Source organism: Cololabis saira, unplaced genomic scaffold (genome assembly GCF_033807715.1).
Source record: "Cololabis saira isolate AMF1-May2022 unplaced genomic scaffold, fColSai1.1 scf035, whole genome shotgun sequence".
NCBI classification, from domain to species: domain Eukaryota; kingdom Metazoa; phylum Chordata; class Actinopteri; order Beloniformes; family Belonidae; genus Cololabis; species Cololabis saira.
Window position 1 is genome coordinate 35,001 of NW_026906199.1, and position 17,500 is coordinate 52,500.

The 17,500-nt window shown below is 43.6% G+C and overlaps 39 non-coding genes and 1 pseudogene across 39 annotated transcripts; all 40 read left to right on the plus strand.

The window, feature by feature from the left end:
• Positions 1-10: 10 nt before the first annotated feature.
• Positions 11-129, plus strand: LOC133430010 (5S ribosomal RNA). The gene has a single exon (XR_009774776.1). It is a non-coding gene; the product is annotated as a 5S ribosomal RNA (ribosomal RNA).
• Positions 130-346: 217 nt separating this feature from the next.
• On the plus strand, positions 347-465 carry LOC133430004 (5S ribosomal RNA). Its single transcript, XR_009774770.1, has one exon. It is a non-coding gene; the product is annotated as a 5S ribosomal RNA (ribosomal RNA).
• Positions 466-682: 217 nt separating this feature from the next.
• LOC133430117 (5S ribosomal RNA) lies at positions 683-801 on the plus strand. The gene has a single exon (XR_009774877.1). It is a non-coding gene; the product is annotated as a 5S ribosomal RNA (ribosomal RNA).
• Positions 802-1,000: 199 nt separating this feature from the next.
• On the plus strand, positions 1,001-1,119 carry LOC133430017 (5S ribosomal RNA). The gene has a single exon (XR_009774782.1). It is a non-coding gene; the product is annotated as a 5S ribosomal RNA (ribosomal RNA).
• Positions 1,120-1,318: 199 nt separating this feature from the next.
• LOC133430147 (5S ribosomal RNA) lies at positions 1,319-1,437 on the plus strand. Its single transcript, XR_009774895.1, has one exon. It is a non-coding gene; the product is annotated as a 5S ribosomal RNA (ribosomal RNA).
• A 217-nt stretch (positions 1,438-1,654) lies between these two features.
• LOC133430001 (5S ribosomal RNA) lies at positions 1,655-1,773 on the plus strand. The gene has a single exon (XR_009774767.1). It is a non-coding gene; the product is annotated as a 5S ribosomal RNA (ribosomal RNA).
• A 199-nt stretch (positions 1,774-1,972) lies between these two features.
• Positions 1,973-2,091, plus strand: LOC133430016 (5S ribosomal RNA). Its single transcript, XR_009774781.1, has one exon. It is a non-coding gene; the product is annotated as a 5S ribosomal RNA (ribosomal RNA).
• A 217-nt stretch (positions 2,092-2,308) lies between these two features.
• On the plus strand, positions 2,309-2,427 carry LOC133430094 (5S ribosomal RNA). Its single transcript, XR_009774856.1, has one exon. It is a non-coding gene; the product is annotated as a 5S ribosomal RNA (ribosomal RNA).
• Positions 2,428-2,626: 199 nt separating this feature from the next.
• Positions 2,627-2,745, plus strand: LOC133430148 (5S ribosomal RNA). The gene has a single exon (XR_009774896.1). It is a non-coding gene; the product is annotated as a 5S ribosomal RNA (ribosomal RNA).
• Positions 2,746-2,961: 216 nt separating this feature from the next.
• On the plus strand, positions 2,962-3,080 carry LOC133430149 (5S ribosomal RNA). Its single transcript, XR_009774897.1, has one exon. It is a non-coding gene; the product is annotated as a 5S ribosomal RNA (ribosomal RNA).
• Positions 3,081-3,297: 217 nt separating this feature from the next.
• LOC133429978 (5S ribosomal RNA) lies at positions 3,298-3,416 on the plus strand. Its single transcript, XR_009774745.1, has one exon. It is a non-coding gene; the product is annotated as a 5S ribosomal RNA (ribosomal RNA).
• Positions 3,417-3,615: 199 nt separating this feature from the next.
• Positions 3,616-3,734, plus strand: LOC133429979 (5S ribosomal RNA). Its single transcript, XR_009774746.1, has one exon. It is a non-coding gene; the product is annotated as a 5S ribosomal RNA (ribosomal RNA).
• Positions 3,735-3,933: 199 nt separating this feature from the next.
• On the plus strand, positions 3,934-4,052 carry LOC133429983 (5S ribosomal RNA). The gene has a single exon (XR_009774750.1). It is a non-coding gene; the product is annotated as a 5S ribosomal RNA (ribosomal RNA).
• Positions 4,053-4,268: 216 nt separating this feature from the next.
• Positions 4,269-4,387, plus strand: LOC133430162 (5S ribosomal RNA). Its single transcript, XR_009774910.1, has one exon. It is a non-coding gene; the product is annotated as a 5S ribosomal RNA (ribosomal RNA).
• Positions 4,388-4,586: 199 nt separating this feature from the next.
• On the plus strand, positions 4,587-4,705 carry LOC133430025 (5S ribosomal RNA). The gene has a single exon (XR_009774790.1). It is a non-coding gene; the product is annotated as a 5S ribosomal RNA (ribosomal RNA).
• Positions 4,706-4,922: 217 nt separating this feature from the next.
• On the plus strand, positions 4,923-5,041 carry LOC133429976 (5S ribosomal RNA). Its single transcript, XR_009774743.1, has one exon. It is a non-coding gene; the product is annotated as a 5S ribosomal RNA (ribosomal RNA).
• A 199-nt stretch (positions 5,042-5,240) lies between these two features.
• Positions 5,241-5,359, plus strand: LOC133430150 (5S ribosomal RNA). Its single transcript, XR_009774898.1, has one exon. It is a non-coding gene; the product is annotated as a 5S ribosomal RNA (ribosomal RNA).
• A 216-nt stretch (positions 5,360-5,575) lies between these two features.
• On the plus strand, positions 5,576-5,694 carry LOC133430151 (5S ribosomal RNA). The gene has a single exon (XR_009774899.1). It is a non-coding gene; the product is annotated as a 5S ribosomal RNA (ribosomal RNA).
• A 199-nt stretch (positions 5,695-5,893) lies between these two features.
• On the plus strand, positions 5,894-6,012 carry LOC133430102 (5S ribosomal RNA). Its single transcript, XR_009774863.1, has one exon. It is a non-coding gene; the product is annotated as a 5S ribosomal RNA (ribosomal RNA).
• Positions 6,013-6,211: 199 nt separating this feature from the next.
• Positions 6,212-6,330, plus strand: LOC133430174 (5S ribosomal RNA). The gene has a single exon (XR_009774921.1). It is a non-coding gene; the product is annotated as a 5S ribosomal RNA (ribosomal RNA).
• A 216-nt stretch (positions 6,331-6,546) lies between these two features.
• Positions 6,547-6,665, plus strand: LOC133430152 (5S ribosomal RNA). The gene has a single exon (XR_009774900.1). It is a non-coding gene; the product is annotated as a 5S ribosomal RNA (ribosomal RNA).
• A 199-nt stretch (positions 6,666-6,864) lies between these two features.
• Positions 6,865-6,983, plus strand: LOC133430103 (5S ribosomal RNA). Its single transcript, XR_009774864.1, has one exon. It is a non-coding gene; the product is annotated as a 5S ribosomal RNA (ribosomal RNA).
• Positions 6,984-7,182: 199 nt separating this feature from the next.
• LOC133430153 (5S ribosomal RNA) lies at positions 7,183-7,301 on the plus strand. The gene has a single exon (XR_009774901.1). It is a non-coding gene; the product is annotated as a 5S ribosomal RNA (ribosomal RNA).
• Positions 7,302-7,500: 199 nt separating this feature from the next.
• Positions 7,501-7,619, plus strand: LOC133430124 (5S ribosomal RNA). Its single transcript, XR_009774884.1, has one exon. It is a non-coding gene; the product is annotated as a 5S ribosomal RNA (ribosomal RNA).
• Positions 7,620-7,818: 199 nt separating this feature from the next.
• On the plus strand, positions 7,819-7,937 carry LOC133430012 (5S ribosomal RNA). Its single transcript, XR_009774777.1, has one exon. It is a non-coding gene; the product is annotated as a 5S ribosomal RNA (ribosomal RNA).
• Positions 7,938-8,154: 217 nt separating this feature from the next.
• Positions 8,155-8,273, plus strand: LOC133430110 (5S ribosomal RNA). Its single transcript, XR_009774871.1, has one exon. It is a non-coding gene; the product is annotated as a 5S ribosomal RNA (ribosomal RNA).
• Positions 8,274-8,472: 199 nt separating this feature from the next.
• On the plus strand, positions 8,473-8,591 carry LOC133430125 (5S ribosomal RNA). The gene has a single exon (XR_009774885.1). It is a non-coding gene; the product is annotated as a 5S ribosomal RNA (ribosomal RNA).
• Positions 8,592-8,790: 199 nt separating this feature from the next.
• Positions 8,791-8,909, plus strand: LOC133430013 (5S ribosomal RNA). Its single transcript, XR_009774778.1, has one exon. It is a non-coding gene; the product is annotated as a 5S ribosomal RNA (ribosomal RNA).
• Positions 8,910-9,126: 217 nt separating this feature from the next.
• On the plus strand, positions 9,127-9,245 carry LOC133430111 (5S ribosomal RNA). The gene has a single exon (XR_009774872.1). It is a non-coding gene; the product is annotated as a 5S ribosomal RNA (ribosomal RNA).
• A 199-nt stretch (positions 9,246-9,444) lies between these two features.
• Positions 9,445-9,563, plus strand: LOC133430154 (5S ribosomal RNA). The gene has a single exon (XR_009774902.1). It is a non-coding gene; the product is annotated as a 5S ribosomal RNA (ribosomal RNA).
• Positions 9,564-9,780: 217 nt separating this feature from the next.
• On the plus strand, positions 9,781-9,899 carry LOC133430134 (5S ribosomal RNA; annotated as a pseudogene).
• A 199-nt stretch (positions 9,900-10,098) lies between these two features.
• LOC133430035 (5S ribosomal RNA) lies at positions 10,099-10,217 on the plus strand. The gene has a single exon (XR_009774800.1). It is a non-coding gene; the product is annotated as a 5S ribosomal RNA (ribosomal RNA).
• Positions 10,218-10,416: 199 nt separating this feature from the next.
• Positions 10,417-10,535, plus strand: LOC133430070 (5S ribosomal RNA). Its single transcript, XR_009774833.1, has one exon. It is a non-coding gene; the product is annotated as a 5S ribosomal RNA (ribosomal RNA).
• A 4,832-nt stretch (positions 10,536-15,367) lies between these two features.
• Positions 15,368-15,486, plus strand: LOC133430046 (5S ribosomal RNA). Its single transcript, XR_009774811.1, has one exon. It is a non-coding gene; the product is annotated as a 5S ribosomal RNA (ribosomal RNA).
• Positions 15,487-15,685: 199 nt separating this feature from the next.
• Positions 15,686-15,804, plus strand: LOC133430155 (5S ribosomal RNA). Its single transcript, XR_009774903.1, has one exon. It is a non-coding gene; the product is annotated as a 5S ribosomal RNA (ribosomal RNA).
• Positions 15,805-16,021: 217 nt separating this feature from the next.
• LOC133430101 (5S ribosomal RNA) lies at positions 16,022-16,140 on the plus strand. The gene has a single exon (XR_009774862.1). It is a non-coding gene; the product is annotated as a 5S ribosomal RNA (ribosomal RNA).
• Positions 16,141-16,339: 199 nt separating this feature from the next.
• Positions 16,340-16,458, plus strand: LOC133430163 (5S ribosomal RNA). The gene has a single exon (XR_009774911.1). It is a non-coding gene; the product is annotated as a 5S ribosomal RNA (ribosomal RNA).
• Positions 16,459-16,657: 199 nt separating this feature from the next.
• LOC133430047 (5S ribosomal RNA) lies at positions 16,658-16,776 on the plus strand. Its single transcript, XR_009774812.1, has one exon. It is a non-coding gene; the product is annotated as a 5S ribosomal RNA (ribosomal RNA).
• Positions 16,777-16,993: 217 nt separating this feature from the next.
• LOC133430067 (5S ribosomal RNA) lies at positions 16,994-17,112 on the plus strand. The gene has a single exon (XR_009774830.1). It is a non-coding gene; the product is annotated as a 5S ribosomal RNA (ribosomal RNA).
• Positions 17,113-17,329: 217 nt separating this feature from the next.
• On the plus strand, positions 17,330-17,448 carry LOC133429990 (5S ribosomal RNA). The gene has a single exon (XR_009774757.1). It is a non-coding gene; the product is annotated as a 5S ribosomal RNA (ribosomal RNA).
• Positions 17,449-17,500: the final 52 nt, after the last annotated feature.

A 17,500-nucleotide genomic window follows, 5' to 3' on the forward strand; every position in this document is an offset into this window, starting at 1 on the left:
TGCAGCTTCAGCTTATGGCCATACCAGCCTGGATGCGCCTGATCTCGTCTGATCTCGGAAGCTAAGCAGGGTCGGGCCTGGTTAGTACTTGGATGGGAGACCGCCTGGGAATACCAGGTGCTGTAAGCTTCTTCAACCAGCAGAGAACGCTCTCGCTTAATCTAGCCACACATATTTCAACGTGGTAACAGCGACAGCTCACGTCCTAAAGTGTTTTGCACATGGTTAAGGCACTTTAACTCCAACAAATAAGCGCTTCTAAATTATTATCACCAACAAATCAATGACTTATATTTTATGACTTATCTTCAACTCCATATAAGAGGTATTTCAAGCTGCAGCTTCTGCTTACGGCCATACCAGCCTGGATGCGCCCGATCTCATCTGATCTCGGAAGCTAAGCAGGGTCGGGCCTGGTTAGTACTTGGATGGGAGACCGCCTGGGAATACCAGGTGCTGTAAGCTTTTTCAACCAGCAGAGAGCGCTCTCGCTTAATCTACCCACACATATTTCAACGTGGTAACAGCGACAGCTCACGTCCTAAAGTGTTTTTCACATGGTTAAGGCACTTTAACTCCAACAAATATGCGCTTCTAAATTATTATCACCAACAAATCAATGACTTATATTATATGACTTATCTTCAACTCCATATAAGAGGTATTTCAAGCTGCAGCTTCAGCTTATGGCCATACCAGCCTGGATGCGCCCGATCTCGTCTGATCTCGGAAGCTAAGCAGGGTCAGGCCTGGTTAGGACTTGGATGGGAGACCGCCTGGGAATACCAGGTGCTGTAAGCTTTTTCATCCAGCAGAGAGTGCTCTCGCTTAATCTACCCACACATATTTCAACGTGGTAACAGCGACAGCTCACGTCCTAAAGTGTTTTGCACATGGTTAAGGCACTTTAACTCCAACAAATAAAACCAACAAATCAATGACTTATATTCTATGACTTATCTTCAACTCCATATAAGAGGTATTTCAAGCAGCAGATTCTGCTTACGGCCATACCAGCCTGGATGCGCCCGATCTCGTCTGATCTCGGAAGCTAAGCAGGGTCGGGCCAGGTTAGTACTTGGATAGGAGACCGCCTGGGAATACCAGGTGCTGTAAGCATTTTCAACCAGCAGAGAACGCTCTCGCTTAATCTACCCACACATATTTCAACGTGGTAACAGCGACAGCTCACGTCCTAAAGTGTTTTGCACATGGTTAAGGCACTTTAACTCCTACAAATAAAACCAACAAATCAATGACTTATATTCTATGACTTATCTTCAACTCCATATAAGAGGTATTTCAAGCTGCAGCTTCTGCTTACGGCCATACCAGCCTGGATGCGCCCGATCTCGTCTGATCTCGGAAGCTAAGCAGGGTCGGGCCTGGTTAGTACTTGGATGGGAGACCGCCTGGGAATACCAGGTGCTGTAAGCTTTTTCAACCAGCAGAGAGCGCTCTCGCTTAATCTACCCACACAAATTTCAACGTGGTAACAGCGACAGCTCACGTCCTAAAGTGTTTTGCACATGGTTAAGGCACTTTAACTCCAACAAATAAGCGCTTCTAAATTATTATCACCAACAAATCAATGACTTATATTATATGACTTATCTTCAACTCCATATAAGAGGTATTTCAAGCTGCAACTTCAGCTCACGGCCATACCAGCCTGGATGCGCCCGATCTCGTCTGATCTCGGAAGCTAAGCAGGGTCGGGCCTGGTTAGTACTTGGATGGGAGACCGCCTGGGAATACCAGGTGCTGTAAGCTTTTTCAACCAGCAGAGAGCGCTCTCGCTTAATCTACCCACACATATTTCAACGTGGTAACAGCGACAGCTCACGTCCTGAAGTGTTTTGCACATGGTTAAGGCACTTTAACTCCAACAAATAAAACCAACAAATCAATGACTTATATTCTATGACTTATCTTCAACTCCATATAAGAGGTATTTCAAGCTGCAGCTTCTGCTTACGGCCATACCAGCCTGGATGCGCCCGATCTCATCTGATCTCGGAAGCTAAGCAGGGTCGGGCCTGGTTAGTACTTGGATGGGAGACCGCCTGGGAATACCAGGTGCTGTAAGCTTTTTCAACCAGCAGAGAGCGCTCTCGCTTAATCTACCCACACATATTTCAACGTGGTAACAGCGACAGCTCACGTCCTAAAGTGTTTTGCACATGGTTAAGGCACTTTAACTCCAACAAATAAGCGCTTCTAAATTATTATCACCAACAAATCAATGACTTATATTATATGACTTATCTTCAACTCCATATAAGAGGTATTTCAAGCTGCAGCTTCAGCTTACGGCCATACCAGCCTCGATGCGCCCGATCTCGTCTGATCTCGGAAGCTAAGCTGGGTCGGGCCTGGTTAGTACTTGGATGGGAGACCGCCTGGGAATACCAGGTGCTGTATGCTTTTTCAACCAGCAGAGAACGCTCTCGCTTAATCTACCCACACATATTTCAACGTGGTAACTGCGACAGCTCACGTCCTAAAGTGTTTTGCACATGGTTAAGGCACCTTAACTCCAACAAATAAAACCAACAGATCAATGACTTATATTCTATGACTTATCTTCAACTCCATATAAGAGGTATTTCAAGCTGCAGCTTCTGCTTACGGCCATACCAGCCTGGATGCGCCCGATCTCGTCTGATCTCGGAAGCTAAGCAGGGTCGGGCCTGGTTAGTACTTGGATGGGAGACCGCCTGGGAATACCAGGTGCTGTAAGCTTTTTCAACCAGCAGAGAGCGCTCTCGCTTAATCTACCCACACATATTTCAACGTGGTAACAGCGACAGCTCACGTCCCAAAGTGTTTTGCACATGGTTAAGGCACTTTAACTCCAACAAATAAGCGCTTCTAAATTATTATCACCAACAAATCAATGACTTGTATTATATACTTATCTTCAACTCCATATAAGAAGTATTTCAAGCTGCAGCTTCAGCTTACGGCCATACCAGCCTGGATGCGCCCGATCTCGTCTGATCTCGGAAGCTAAGCAGGGTCGGGCCTGGTTAGTACTTGGATGGGAGACCGCCTGGGAATACCAGGTGCTGTAAGCTTTTTCAACCAGCAGAGAGCGCTCTCGCTTAATCTACCCACACATATTTCAACGTGGTAACAGCGACAGCTCACGTCCTAAAGTGTTTTGCACATGGTTAAGGCACTTTAACTCCAACAAATAAGCGCTTCTAAATTATTATCACCAACAAATCAATGACTTATATTATATGACTTATCTTCAACTCCATATAAGAGGTATTTCAAGCTGCAGCTTCAGCTTACGGCCATACCAGCCTGGATGCGCCCGATCTCGTCTGATCTCGGAAGCTAAGCAGGGTCGGGCCTGGTTAGTACTTGGATGGGAGACCGCCTGGGAATATCAGGTGCTGTAAGCTTTTTCAACCAGCAGAGAGCGCTCTCGCTTAATCTACCCACACATATTTCAACGTGGTAACAGCGACAGCTCACGTCCTAAAGTGTTTTGCACATGGTTAAGGCACTTTAACTCCAACAAATAAAACCAACAAATCAATGACTTATATTCTATGACTTATCTTCAACTCCATATAAGAGGTATTTCAAGCTGCAGCTTCAGCTTACGGCCATACCAGCCTGGATGCGCCCGATCTCGTCTGATCTCGGAAGCTAAGCAGGGTCGGGCCTGGTTAGTACTTGGATGGGAGACCGCCTGGGAATATCAGGTGCTGTAAGCTTTTTCAACCAGCAGAGAGCGCTCTCGCTTAATCTACCCACACATATTTCAACGTGGTAACAGCGACAGCTCACGTCCTAAAGGGTTTTGCACATGGTTAAGGCACTTTAACTCCAACAAATAAAACCAACAAATCAATGACTTATATGCTATGACTTATCTTCAAATCCATATAAGAGGTATTTCAAGCTGCAGCTTCTGCTTACAGCCATACCAGCCTGGATGCGCCCGATCTCGTCTGATCTCGGCAGCTAAGCAGGGTCGGGCCTGGTTAGTACTTGGATGGGAGACCGCCTGGGAATACCAGGTGCTGTAAGCTTTTTCAACCAGCAGAGAGCGCTCTCGCTTAATCTACCCACACATATTTCAACGTGGTAAGAGCGACAGCTCACGTCCTAAAGTATTTTGCACATGGTTAAGGCACTTTAACTCCAACAAATAAGCGCTTCTAAATTATTATCACCAACAAATCAATGACTTGTATTATATACTTATCTTCAACTCCATATAAGAAGTATTTCAAGCTGCAGCTTCAGCTTACGGCCATACCAGCCTGGATGCGCCCGATCTCGTCTGATCTCGGAAGCTAAGCAGGGTCGGGCCTGGTTAGTACTTGGATGGGAGACCGCCTGGGAATACCAGGTGCTGTAAGCATTTTCAACCAGCAGAGAGCGCTCTCGCTCAATCTACCCACACATATTTCAACGTGGTAAGAGCGACAGCTCACGTCCTAAAGTGTTTTGCACATGGTTAAGGCACTTTAACTCCAACAAATAAAACCAACAAATCAATGACTTATATTCTATGACTTATCTTCAACTCCATATAAGAGGTATTTCAAGCAGAAGATTCTGCTTACGGCGATACCAGCCTGGATGCGCCTGATCTCGTCTGATCTCGGAAGCTAAGCAGGGTCGGGCCTGGTTAGTACTTGGATGGGAGACCGCCTGGGAATACCAGGTGCTGTAAGCTTCTTCAACCAGCAGAGAACGCTCTCGCTTAATCTAGCCACACATATTTCAACGTGGTAACAGCGACAGCTCACGTCCTAAAGTGTTTTGCACATGGTTAAGGCACTTTAACTCCAACAAATAAGCGCTTCTAAATTATTATCACCAACAAATCAATGACTTATATTTTATGACTTATCTTCAACTCCATATAAGAGGTATTTCAAGCTGCAGCTTCTGCTTACGGCCATACCAGCCTGGATGCGCCCGATCTCATCTGATCTCGGAAGCTAAGCAGGGTCGGGCCTGGTTAGTACTTGGATGGGAGACCGCCTGGGAATACCAGGTGCTGTATGCTTTTTCAACCAGCAGAGAACGCTCTCGCTTAATCTACCCACACATATTTCAACGTGGTAACTGCGACAGCTCACGTCCTAAAGTGTTTTGCACATGGTTAAGGCACCTTAACTCCAACAAATAAAACCAACAGATCAATGACTTATATTCTATGACTTATCTTCAACTCCATATAAGAGGTATTTCAAGCTGCAGCTTCTGCTTACGGCCATACCAGCCTGGATGCGCCCGATCTCGTCTGATCTCGGAAGCTAAGCAGGGTCGGGCCTGGTTAGTACTTGGATGGGAGACCGCCTGGGAATACCAGGTGCTGTAAGCTTTTTCAACCAGCAGAGAGCGCTCTCGCTTAATCTACCCACACATATTTCAACGTGTTAACAGCGACAGCTCACGTCCCAAAGTGTTTTGCACATGGTTAAGGCACTTTAACTCCAACAAATAAGCGCTTCTAAATTATTATCACCAACAAATCAATGACTTGTATTATATACTTATCTTCAACTCCATATAAGAAGTATTTCAAGCTGCAGTTTCAGCTTACGGCCATACCAGCCTGGATGCGCCCGATCTCGTCTGATCTCGGAAGCTAAGCAGGGTCGGGCCTGGTTAGTACTTGGATGGGAGACCGCCTGGGAATACCAGGTGCTGTAAGCTTTTTCAACCAGCAGAGAGCGCTCTCGCTTAATCTACCCACACATATTTCAACGTGGTAACAGCGACAGCTCACGTCCTAAAGTGTTTTGCACATGGTTAAGGCACTTTAACTCCAACAAATAAAACCAACAAATCAATGACTTATATTCTATGACTTATCTTCAACTCCATATCAGAGGTATTTCAAGCTGCAGCTTCTGCTTACGGCCATACCAGCCTGGATGCGCCCGATCTCGTCTGATCTCGGAAGCTAAGCAGGGTCAGGCCTGGTTAGTACTTGGATGGGAGACAGCCTGGGAATACCAGGTGCTGTAAGCTTTTTCAACCAGCAGAGAGCGCTCACGCTTAATCTACCCACACATATTTCAACGTGGTAACAGCGACAGCTCACGTCCTAAAGTGTTTTGCACATGGTTAAGGCACTTTAACTCCAACAAATAAAACCAACAAATCAATGACTTATATTCTATGACTTATCTTCAACTCCATATAAGAGGTATTTCAAGCAGCAGCTTCTGTTTACGGCCATACCAGCCTGGATGCGCCCGATCTCGTCTGATCTCGGAAGCTAAGCAGGGTCGGGCCTGGTTAGTACTTGGATGGGAGACCGCCTGGGAATACCAGGTGCTGTAAGCTTTTTCAACCAGCAGAGAGCGCTCTCGCTTAATCTACCCACACATATTTCAACGTGGTAACAGCGACAGCTCACGTCCTAAAGTGTTTTGCACATGGTTAAGGCACTTTAACTCCAACAAATAAGCGCTTCTAAATTATTATCACCAACAAATCAATGACTTGTAGTATATACTTATCTTCAACTCCATATAAGAAGTATTTCAAGCTGCAGCTTCTGCTTACGGCCATACCAGCCTGGATGCGCCCGATCTCGTCTGATCTCGGAAGCTAAGCAGGGTCGGGCCTGGTTAGTACTTGGATGGGAGACCGCCTGGGAATACCAGGTGCTGTAAGCTTTTTCAACCAGCAGAGAACGGTCTCGCTTAATCTAGCCACACATATTTCAACGTGGTAACAGCGACAGCTCACGTCCTAAAATGTTTTGCACATGGTTAAGGCACTTTAACTCCAACAAATAAAACCAACAAATCAATGACTTATATTCTATGACTTATCTTCAACTCCATATAAGAGGTATTTCAAGCTGCAGCTTCTGCTTATGGCCATACCAGCCTGGATGCGCCCGATCTCGTCTGATCTCGGAAGCTAAGCAGGGTCGGGCCTTGTTAATACTTGGATGGGAGACCGCCTGGGAATACCAGGTGCTGTAAGCTTTTTCAACCAGCAGAGAGCGCTCACGCTTAATCTACCCACACATATTTCAACGTGGTAACAGCGACAGCTCACGTCCTAAAGTGTTTGGCACATGGTTAAGGCACTTTAACTCCAACAATTAAAACCAACAAATCAATGACTTATATTCTATGACTTATCTTCAACTCCATATAAGAGGTATTTCAAGCAGCAGCTTCTGCTTACGGCCATACCAGCCTGGATGCGCCCGATCTCGTCTGATCTCGGAAGCTAAGCAGGGTCGGGCCTGGTTAGTACTTGGATGGGAGACCGCCTGGGAATACCAGGTGCTGTAAGCTTTTTCAACCAGCAGAGAACGCTCTCGCTTAATCTACCCACACATATTTCAACGTGGTAACAGCGACAGCTCACGTCCTAAAGTGTTTTGCACATGGTTAAGGCACTTTAACTCCAACAAATAAAAAAAACAAATCTATGACTTATATTCTATGACTTATCTTCAACTCCATACAAGAGGTATTTCAAGCTGCAGCTTCAGCTTACGGCCATACCAGCCTGGATGCGTCCAATCTCATCTGATCTCGGAAGCTAAGCAGGGTCGGGCCTGGTTAGTACTTGGATGGGAGACCGCCTGGGAATACAGGGTGCTGTAAGCTTTTTCAACCAGCAGAGAGCGCTCTCGCTTAATCTACCCACACATATTTCAACGTGGTAACAGCGACAGCTCACGTCCTAAAGTCTTTTGCACATGGTTAAGGCACTTTAACTACAAAAAAAAAAAACAACAAATCTATGACTTATATTCTATGACTTATCTTCAACTCCATACAAGAGGTATTTCAAGCTGCAGCTTCTGCTTACTGCCATACCAGCCTGGATGCGCCCGATCTCGTCTGATCTCGGAAGCTAAGCAGGGTGGGGCCTGGTTAGTACTTGGATGGGAGACCGCCTGGGAATACCAGGTGCTGTAAGCTTTTTCAACCTGCAGAGAACGCTCTCGCTTAATCTAACCACATATATTTCAACGTGGTAACAGCGAAAGCTCACGTCCTAAAGTGTTTTGCACATGGTTAAGGCACTTTAACTCCAACAAATAAGCGCTTCTAAATTATTATCACCAACAAATCAATGACTTATATTATATGACTTATCTTCAACTCCATATAAGAGGTATTTCAAGCTGCAGCTTCTGCTAACGGCCATACCAGCCTGGATGCGCCTGATCTCGTCTGATCTCGGAAGCTAAGCAGGGTCGGGCCTGGTTAGTACTTGGATGGGAGACAGCCTGGGAATACCAGGTGCTGTAAGCTTTTTCAACCTGCAGAGAGCGCTCTCGCTTAATCTACCCACACATATTTCAACGTGGTAACAGCGACAGCTCACGTCCTAAAGTGTTTTGCACATGGTTAAGGCACTTTAACTCCAACAAATAAAAAAAACAAATCTATGACTTATATTCTATGACTTATCTTCAACTCCATACAAGAGGTATTTCAAGCTGCAGCTTCAGCTTACGGCCATACCAGCCTGGATGCGTCCAATCTCATCTGATCTCGGAAGCTAAGCAGGGTCGGGCCTGGTTAGTACTTGGATGGGAGACCGCCTGGGAATACAGGGTGCTGTAAGCTTTTTCAACCAGCAGAGAGCGCTCTCGCTTAATCTACCCACACATATTTCAACGTGGTAACAGCGACAGCTCACGTCCTAAAGTCTTTTGCACATGGTTAAGGCACTTTAACTACAAAAAAAAAAAACAACAAATCTATGACTTATATTCTATGACTTATCTTCAACTCCATACAAGAGGTATTTCAAGCTGCAGCTTCTGCTTACTGCCATACCAGCCTGGATGCGCCCGATCTCGTCTGATCTCGGAAGCTAAGCAGGGTGGGGCCTGGTTAGTACTTGGATGGGAGACCGCCTGGGAATACCAGGTGCTGTAAGCTTTTTCAACCTGCAGAGAACGCTCTCGCTTAATCTAACCACATATATTTCAACGTGGTAACAGCGAAAGCTCACGTCCTAAAGTGTTTTGCACATGGTTAAGGCACTTTAACTCCAACAAATAAGCGCTTCTAAATTATTATCACCAACAAATCAATGACTTATATTATATGACTTATCTTCAACTCCATATAAGAGGTATTTCAAGCTGCAGCTTCTGCTAACGGCCATACCAGCCTGGATGCGCCTGATCTCGTCTGATCTCGGAAGCTAAGCAGGGTCGGGCCTGGTTAGTACTTGGATGGGAGACAGCCTGGGAATACCAGGTGCTGTAAGCTTTTTCAACCTGCAGAGAGCGCTCTCGCTTAATCTACCCACACATATTTCAACGTGGTAACAGCGACAGCTCACGTCCTACAGTGTTTTGCACATGGTTAAGGCACTTTAACTCCAACAAACAAAACCAACAAATCTATGACTTATATTCTATGACTTATCTTCAACTCCATACAAGAGGTATTTCAAGCTGCAGCTTCTGCTTACGGCCATACCAGCCTGGATGCGCCCGATCTCGTCTGATCTCGGAAGCTAAGCAGGGTCGGGCCTGGTTAGTACTTGGATGGGAGACCGCCTGGGAATACCAGGTGCTGTAAGCTTTTTCAACCTGCAGAGAACGCTCTCGCTTAATCTACCCACATATATTTCAACGTGGTAACAGCGAAAGCTCACGTCCTAAAGTGTTTTGCACATGGTTAAGGCACTTTAACTCCAACAAATAAGCGCTTCTAAATTATTATCACCAACAAATCAATGACTTATATTATATGACTTATCTTCAACTCCATATAAGAGGTATTTCAAGCTGCAGCTTCTGCTAACGACCATACCAGCCTGGATGCGCCAGATCTAGTCTGATTTCGGAAGCTAAGCAGGGTCGGGCCTGGTTAGTACTTGGATGGGAGACCGCCTGGGAATACCAGGTGCTGTAAGCTTTTTCAACCAGCAGAGAGCGCTCTCGCTTAATCTACCCACACATATTTCAACGTGGTAACAGCGACAGCTCACGTCCTAAAGTGTTTTGCACATGGTTAAGGCACTTTAACTCCAACAAATAAAACCAACAAATCAATTACTTATATTCTATGACTTATCTTCAACTCCATATAAGAGGTATTTCAAGCTGCAGCTTCTGCTTACGGCCATACCAGCCTGGATGCGCCCGATCTCGTCTGATCTCGGAAGCTAAGCAGGGTCGGGCCTGGTTAGTACTTGGATGGGAGACCGCCTGGGAATACCAGGTGCTTTAAGCTTTTTCAACCAGCAGAGAGCGCTCTCGCTTAATCTACCCACACATATTTCTACGTGGTAAGAGCGACAGCTCACGTCCAAAAGTGTTTTGCACATGGTTAAGGCACTTTAACTCCAACAAATAAAACCAACAAATCAATTACTTATATTCTATGACTTATCTTCAACTCCATATAAGAGGTATTTCAAGCTGCAGCTTCTGCTTACGGCCATACCAGCCTGGATGCGCCCGATCTCGTCTGATCTGGGAAGCTAAGCAGGGTCGGGCCTGGTTAGTACTTGGATGGGAGACCGCCTGGGAATACCAGGTGCTGTAAGCATTTTCAACCAGCAGAGAGCGCTCTCGCTTAATCTACCCACACATATATCAACGTGGTAACAGTGACAGCTCACGTCCAAAAGTGTTTTTCACATGGTTAAGGCACTTTAACTCCAACAAATAAGCGCTTCTAAATTATTATCACCAACAAATCAATGACTTGTATTATATGACTTATCTTCAACTCCATATATTGAATTGAATTGAATTGAATTTTTTATTTCCGTGTCATGCACATGACGTGCCCAGCCCGAGTGGGCTTACAAGACACCAAAAAAGAGAGAAAGGAACATAAAGCAAATGAAAGCCAGACAACAGACCATGTACCAATTAAACATATAAACAATCCTGACGCTTTATCCAGGCTTCAGAAACAAAATGAGCCAACTTAAAAACATTGAAGCTAAACAACCCATCCATTCTATCATCGTCAGAGCACCAGAACATTTCTGGTTTTTTAACAAACATTTCAGTAAATAAAGGAGTTCTCAGTTCATCATACAGAGGGCAATATAACAAAAAATGTGATTCACTTTCCACTTCATTAAGTTCGCATAATTCACACAACCTTTCATCTTCGGGAATGTTTTTAAATCTGCCGACTTCAAGATTTAAGGGAAGGATTCCTGTTCTCAGCTGAGCCATTAAAGACCTTTGATTTCTGGTTAAGTTTGCTTTAACATAAGGTTCAGGGCCATAATTGTGCTTGATTTGGATGTATGTTCGTAATTTGGGTTTAAACAAAATCTCATTTAACCATTTTGTCTTAAACAAAGCAAAAAACTTATCACTAATTGAAGTTATTGAACAGGTTAAGTTATTCCTATACATATACTGTAATCCAACCTCTTCAAATAATACAAATATTTCTTTAATCCATGGTGAACCATTTAATTTACTCCAAATAAAAATTTTCTTATTGATCCTGTCTTCCGGCATATTAAGTAAACGATTCCACAATCTAATCATCTCACATTTACGTCTAATGGAACCAGGAAGCCAACCCATGTCACCTTGAACGGCCAAGATCGGAGCAAATTTATGAACCCCCAAGAAACAGCGAGCAGCTCTGTTCTGTATAGAATCTGCAATCTTAGACTCCTTATATCCCCAGACCCCTGAAGCATAATTTAATATGGGGGAGACACAGGCATCATACAGTTGTGAGTAGGTAGAGTATCCAAGAGTTTTACATATCTTAATCTTGCTGACCACAGACCCTAACGCCCTCCCAGCTGAATCTGCCAACAACTTAATCCCAGCTTCCATCGTCATAAATTCATCAAAAGTAAATCCTAAATATTTATATGTAGATGTGTATTCCAATCTTACCTCCCCAAAACTTATATTCTTATTACTTCTTGGAGTACGTTTTTTCCTGAAATGGATAATCTGTGTTTTACTTTGATTTATTAATAATCTCCATTTGTGACACCATATCCTAAGTAAATTCAACATTTTCTGTAAATCATCCTCCGATTCAGCTAGGAGAGCAATATCATCCGCGTACAACAGAATCCCGAGAGTAAAGTCATCCATGTGTATACCCAGATTTGATTCTTTAATGGTAAGGGCCAAATCATTAACATAAATAGCAAACAGATTAGGGGAAAGAATATCACCTTGTTTAACCCCAAAGGGAGTACTAAACCAGTCTGTCTGCATATTATTTATCTCTATACAGGCAACAGGACAACTATACATTGATTTAAATGTTTTATAGAATCTACCATTCACCCCTGCTTTTAAAAGTTTTAAAGCAAGCAAATCTCTGTGAATCCAGTCAAAAGCTTTTTGGAAGTCTACGAAGCATACAAATGTTGATTTACCAGCTACAAGTCTTGTTCTTACAATAGTTGAAACAGAATGAATATGGTCAATACAAGCTCGTTTTTTTCTAAAACCACCCTGCTCATCAACTAAATATTCTACAGCTTCTAAATACTGGGACAGCCGAGCATTCAATATACTAGAGTATAATTTATACACAGTACTGAGAAGGCTGATTCCCCTGTAATTTGAAGGTACCCTTGGATCATTTTTTAATGATTTGGGGATGGGTTTAATTATGGATTTATACCAAACTGAGGGAACAATACTGTAATTAAAACAAAATTGAAACAAACAGAAGAGGACATTTAAAAGTGACGGTGATTTTAGGACCTCATTAGGGATTTCCTCCACACCTACAGCTTTCTTCACCTTTGACTTATGTATAGCAGCTCTCACTTCCTCCAGAGTGATATCAGAATTCAAAATTAAATTAGACAAATACTCATCTTGAACCATATTCCTCTCCAGTTCATCTTTTAAAGCACATGCTTCTTTCAGGAAATTATCATCAAAATTTGATGGAATCTGATTTCCAGAAAGTAAATCAGCAAAATCTTGCTCCCATTTTTTAAGCACAAGTTCTTTCCTAGTTTCAACAAAATCATCACTTATTATTACCTCCATAGGTATTGTCTGTAATCTCTTGGGGCCTAATTTATTAATCTCTTTCCAAAACTGATGCGGATTATTGGTTTTTAAGTAGTCAAATCTTAGAGACTGTCCTTTCCAAAATTTCCTTTTATAAAATCGTAGATTTTTATCAAACAGAGATTGTGCTTGCCTATTTTCGTCTCTGGTTTTCTGTTTAACAAGGGGATCTTTACACTTTAAAAAATTATTTTCAGCTGTTTTCCTGTCGTTCCACAGTTTTTTAAGATGGGCATTCCAGTAGGGTTTGTAACACCTTTTCTTGGAGACCTTATGAGAGTTTCTAGGTAGACATTTATCCATTTCTGAAGTTAACAAATTGCAGAGTGAATTATAGCATCTATCAACATTATTCTGTGTACCTTGGCAAGTTTCAAGTTGTCTGGTAAGTTCAAACAGAGTAGAGCGACACATATTAGAAGTTAGAAAATGTTCAGGGAAAGTTCTACGTTGCCTTTTTGGATAAATAACAGGTGTATGATCTTCTCTCACTTGAATCTCCACCTTAAATTTTAACATTAATAACGAGTGATCTGGTAAGTGACACCTTTCTCCAATAAGATCAACAGTGGCTGCGTCACAGCTATCCATAAGGTCCGTCGAAGTAATAACTTTAAACTCAAGACAGGACTCTAAACATTCATGAGGTGTCACTATATAATCAACCACAGCCTTCCCTCTCACTGATATTGATGTGAAATTATCATTTTCTCGATTAAGTCTCCCATTTAAAACACAGCATTTAGAATCTATAAGAAAGTCTAGAAATGATTCACCATGACTGTTAGAAGACAGATCTATTGCAACCCTCTCTGGAATAGTATCTACATTCGCAATACAGTCTTCTTTATCAGCAATCCGACTGTTTAGGTCACCACATATATAAATTGCATCCACATCAAAGGAATACACTTGGGTAAGTAAATTACTGAAAAATGTATTACAGTCCCTTCCTCTTACAGATCCTTCTGGGGATAAATAACAGGAAAAAACCACAAAGCTGTACTGCAGATGTCGGTTTTCAAATAATACCCCAATAATACCATCCATAGATTTATCCACAATTTTAATCTTGAAATGTTCAAAAAGTTCATTTTTAACCAAAAGACCAACTCCTCCAGAGCCCTTTGGTGCTCTTATATGCCTGTTTCTATTATTTCCAAACCAAGAATAACCAAATAACTCAATTTCTTCATCACCGGATAGGTGCGTTTCATTTAATGAAATAATATCTGGATTAAGGGATTGTAGCAACAAAGTTCTTAACATAGAGTTCGAAGCAGTCCATCCGTTTAGATTCCAGTGAACCACGGATAAACAAGAAAACTCTCTTAAATCTTCAGATTCGGGGTGGGCTTCATCTCCTCAGCGTCTCCATGCAGCGGACCGCTGCTCACCTGGCGCACCAGCGGCTGCCTCAGCTGATCCTCGCTTAATCATCCTCCCATTGCCCGCTATGTAGAAATCTTTTCCCAGCGGCAGATCCCGAAGGAGCGTTTTAAAGTTTATCTCCATAATTCGATCTGTGTGGGATTTAGCGGATCGAACATACACTTTTGCAAACTCCGGGTTGGATTTCAGATTACGTTTCCCACGAAGCACGTCCACTTTCTCCCTCACCGAGGCAAACGCGACTCGCACCGCTCCGGGCCCCGCGCCTCTGGGTCGCAGCCTCTCAATTGCCATCGGTGTCGGGGTTTGTTCACAAGCACAGCACACCTCCAACACTTTTCCCAACTTTTCATCCAGATCTTCCTCTTTGTCGTATGGTAACCCCATGATGATGATCGACACATCTGGGTCAAATGTGTTGGGAGGGCTAGAATTGCTTGATTGAAGTTTTTGCTCCAGCAGATCTAAACGGGATTTTAGCGCCCCGATTTCCAAGTCAATATTATCTTGGATTTCTTTGACGCACTTTTTGAGCTCACTTTTCAAGATTTTTTCCAATGATCCGTACAGTCCATCCATCTTACTATTCAGTTGCTTTTCAATATTGTCCACCTTGGACTGAATGACTTTCATCTCCTTTAACAGCACACCTGTTTCATCCTCGTCTTTGTCCTGCTGCCGGTTGCGCCTTTGCATAGGTTTCTCAGCCATTTCCTTCTTCTTTGAATGTGTTCCACGGGTATAGTTGACTGTATCAAGTTTATGCCTAAGTTGCTCACAGTACGCCTTTCTTTCACGGTGCAAAGTTCCGTAAATCACAGATGTTTGTCAAAATGTTTGTCAGAAATGTTTGTCAGAGACACCTGCCTGTCTGCATCTCACCCACTTCCTCCTTCACTCAGTTATTCTGCTCCTCACCCTATAAGAACCATATAAGAAGTATTTCAAGCTGCAGCTTCAGCTTATGGCCATACCAGCCTGGATGCGCCCGATCTCGTCTGATCTCGGAAGCTAAGCAGGGTCGGGCCTGGTTTGTACTTGGATGGGAGACCGCCTGGGAATACCAGGTGCTGTAATCTTTTTCAACCAGCAGAGAGCGCTCTCGCTTAATCTACCCACACATATTTCAACGTGGTAAGAGCGACAGCTCACGTCCAAAAGTGTTTTGCACATGGTTAAGGCACTTTAACTCCAACAAATAAAACCAACAAATCAATTACTTATATTCTATGACTTATCTTCAACTACATATAAGAGGTATTTCAAGCTGCAGCTTCTGCTTACGGCCATACCAGCCTGGATGCGCCCGATCTCGTCTGATCTCGGAAGCTAAGCAGGGTCGGGCCTGGTTAGTACTTGGATGGGAGACCGCCTGGGAATACCAGGTGCTGTAAGCTTTTTCAACCAGCAGAGAGCGCTCTCGCTTAATCTACCCACACATATTTCAACGTGGTAACAGCGACAGCTCACGTCCAAAAGTGTTTTTCACATGGTTAAGGCACTTTAACTCCAACAAATAAGCGCTTCTAAATTATTATCACCAACAAATCAATGACTTATATTATATGACTTATCTTCAACTCCATATAAGAGGTATTTCAAGCAGCAGCTTCTGCTTACGGCCATACCAGCCTGGATGCGCCCGATCTTGTCTGATCTCGGAAGCTAAGCAGGGTCGGGCCTGGTTAGTACTTGGATGGGAGAACGCCTGGGAATACCAGGTGCTGTAAGCATTTTCAACCAGCAGAGAGCGCTCTCGCTTAATCTACCCACACATATTTCAACGTGGTAACAGCGACAGCTCACGTCCTAAAGTGTTTTGCACATGGTTAAGGCACTTTAACTCCAACAAATAAAACCAACAAATCAATGACTTATATTCTATGACTTATCTTCAACTCCATATAAGAGTTATTTCAAGCAGCAGATTCTGCTTACGGCCATACCAGCCTGGATGCGCCCGATCTCGTCTGATCTCGGAAGCTAAGCAGGGTCGGGCCTGGTTAGTACTTGGATGGGAGACCGCCTGGGAATACCAGGTGCTGTAAGCATTTTCAACCAGCAGAGAGCGCTCTCGCTTAATCTACCCACACATATTTCAACGTGGTAACAGCGACAGCTCACGTCCTAAAGTGTTTTGCACATGGTTAAGGCACTTTAACTCCAACAAATAAAACCAACAAATCAATGACTTATATTCTATGACTTATCTTCAACTCCATATAAGAGGTATTTCAAGCTGCAGCTTCTGCTTACGGCCATACCAGCCTGGATGCCCCCGATCACGTCTGATCTCGGAAGCTAAGCAGGGTCGGGCCTGGTTAGTACTTGGATGGGAGACCACCTGGGAATACCAGGTGCTGTAACCTTTTTCAACCTGCAGAGAACGCTCTCGCTTAATCTACCCACATATATTTCAACGTGGTAACAGCGACAGCTCACGTCCTAAAGTGTTTTGCACATGGTTAAGGCACTTTATCTCCAACAAATAAGCGCTTCTAAATTATTATCACCAACAAATCAATGACTAATATTATATGACTTATCTTCAACTCCATATAAGAGGTATTTCAAGCTGCAGCTTCTGCTTACGGCCATACCAGCCTGGATGCGCCCGATCTCGTCTGATCTGGGAAGCTAAGCAGGGTCGGGCCTGGTTAGTACTTGGATGGGAGACCGCCTGGGAATACCAGGTGCTGTAAGCTTTTTCAACCAGCAGAGAGCGCTCTCGCTTAATCTACCCACACATATTTCAACGTGGTAACAGCGACAGCTCACGTCCTAAAGTGTTTTGCACATGGTTAAGGCACTTTAACTCCAACAAATAAGCGCTTCTAAATTATTATCACCAACAAATCAATGACTTATATTATATGACTTATCTTCAACTCCATATAAGAGGTATTTCAAGCTGCAGCTTCAGCTTACGGCCATACCAGCCTGGATGCGCCTGATCTCGTCTGATCTCGGAAGCTAAGCAGGGTCGGGCCTGGTTAGTACTTGGATGGGAGACCGCCTGGGAATACCAGGTGCTGTAAGCTTTTTCAACCAGCAGAGAGCGCTCTCGCTTAATCTACCCACACATATTTCAAC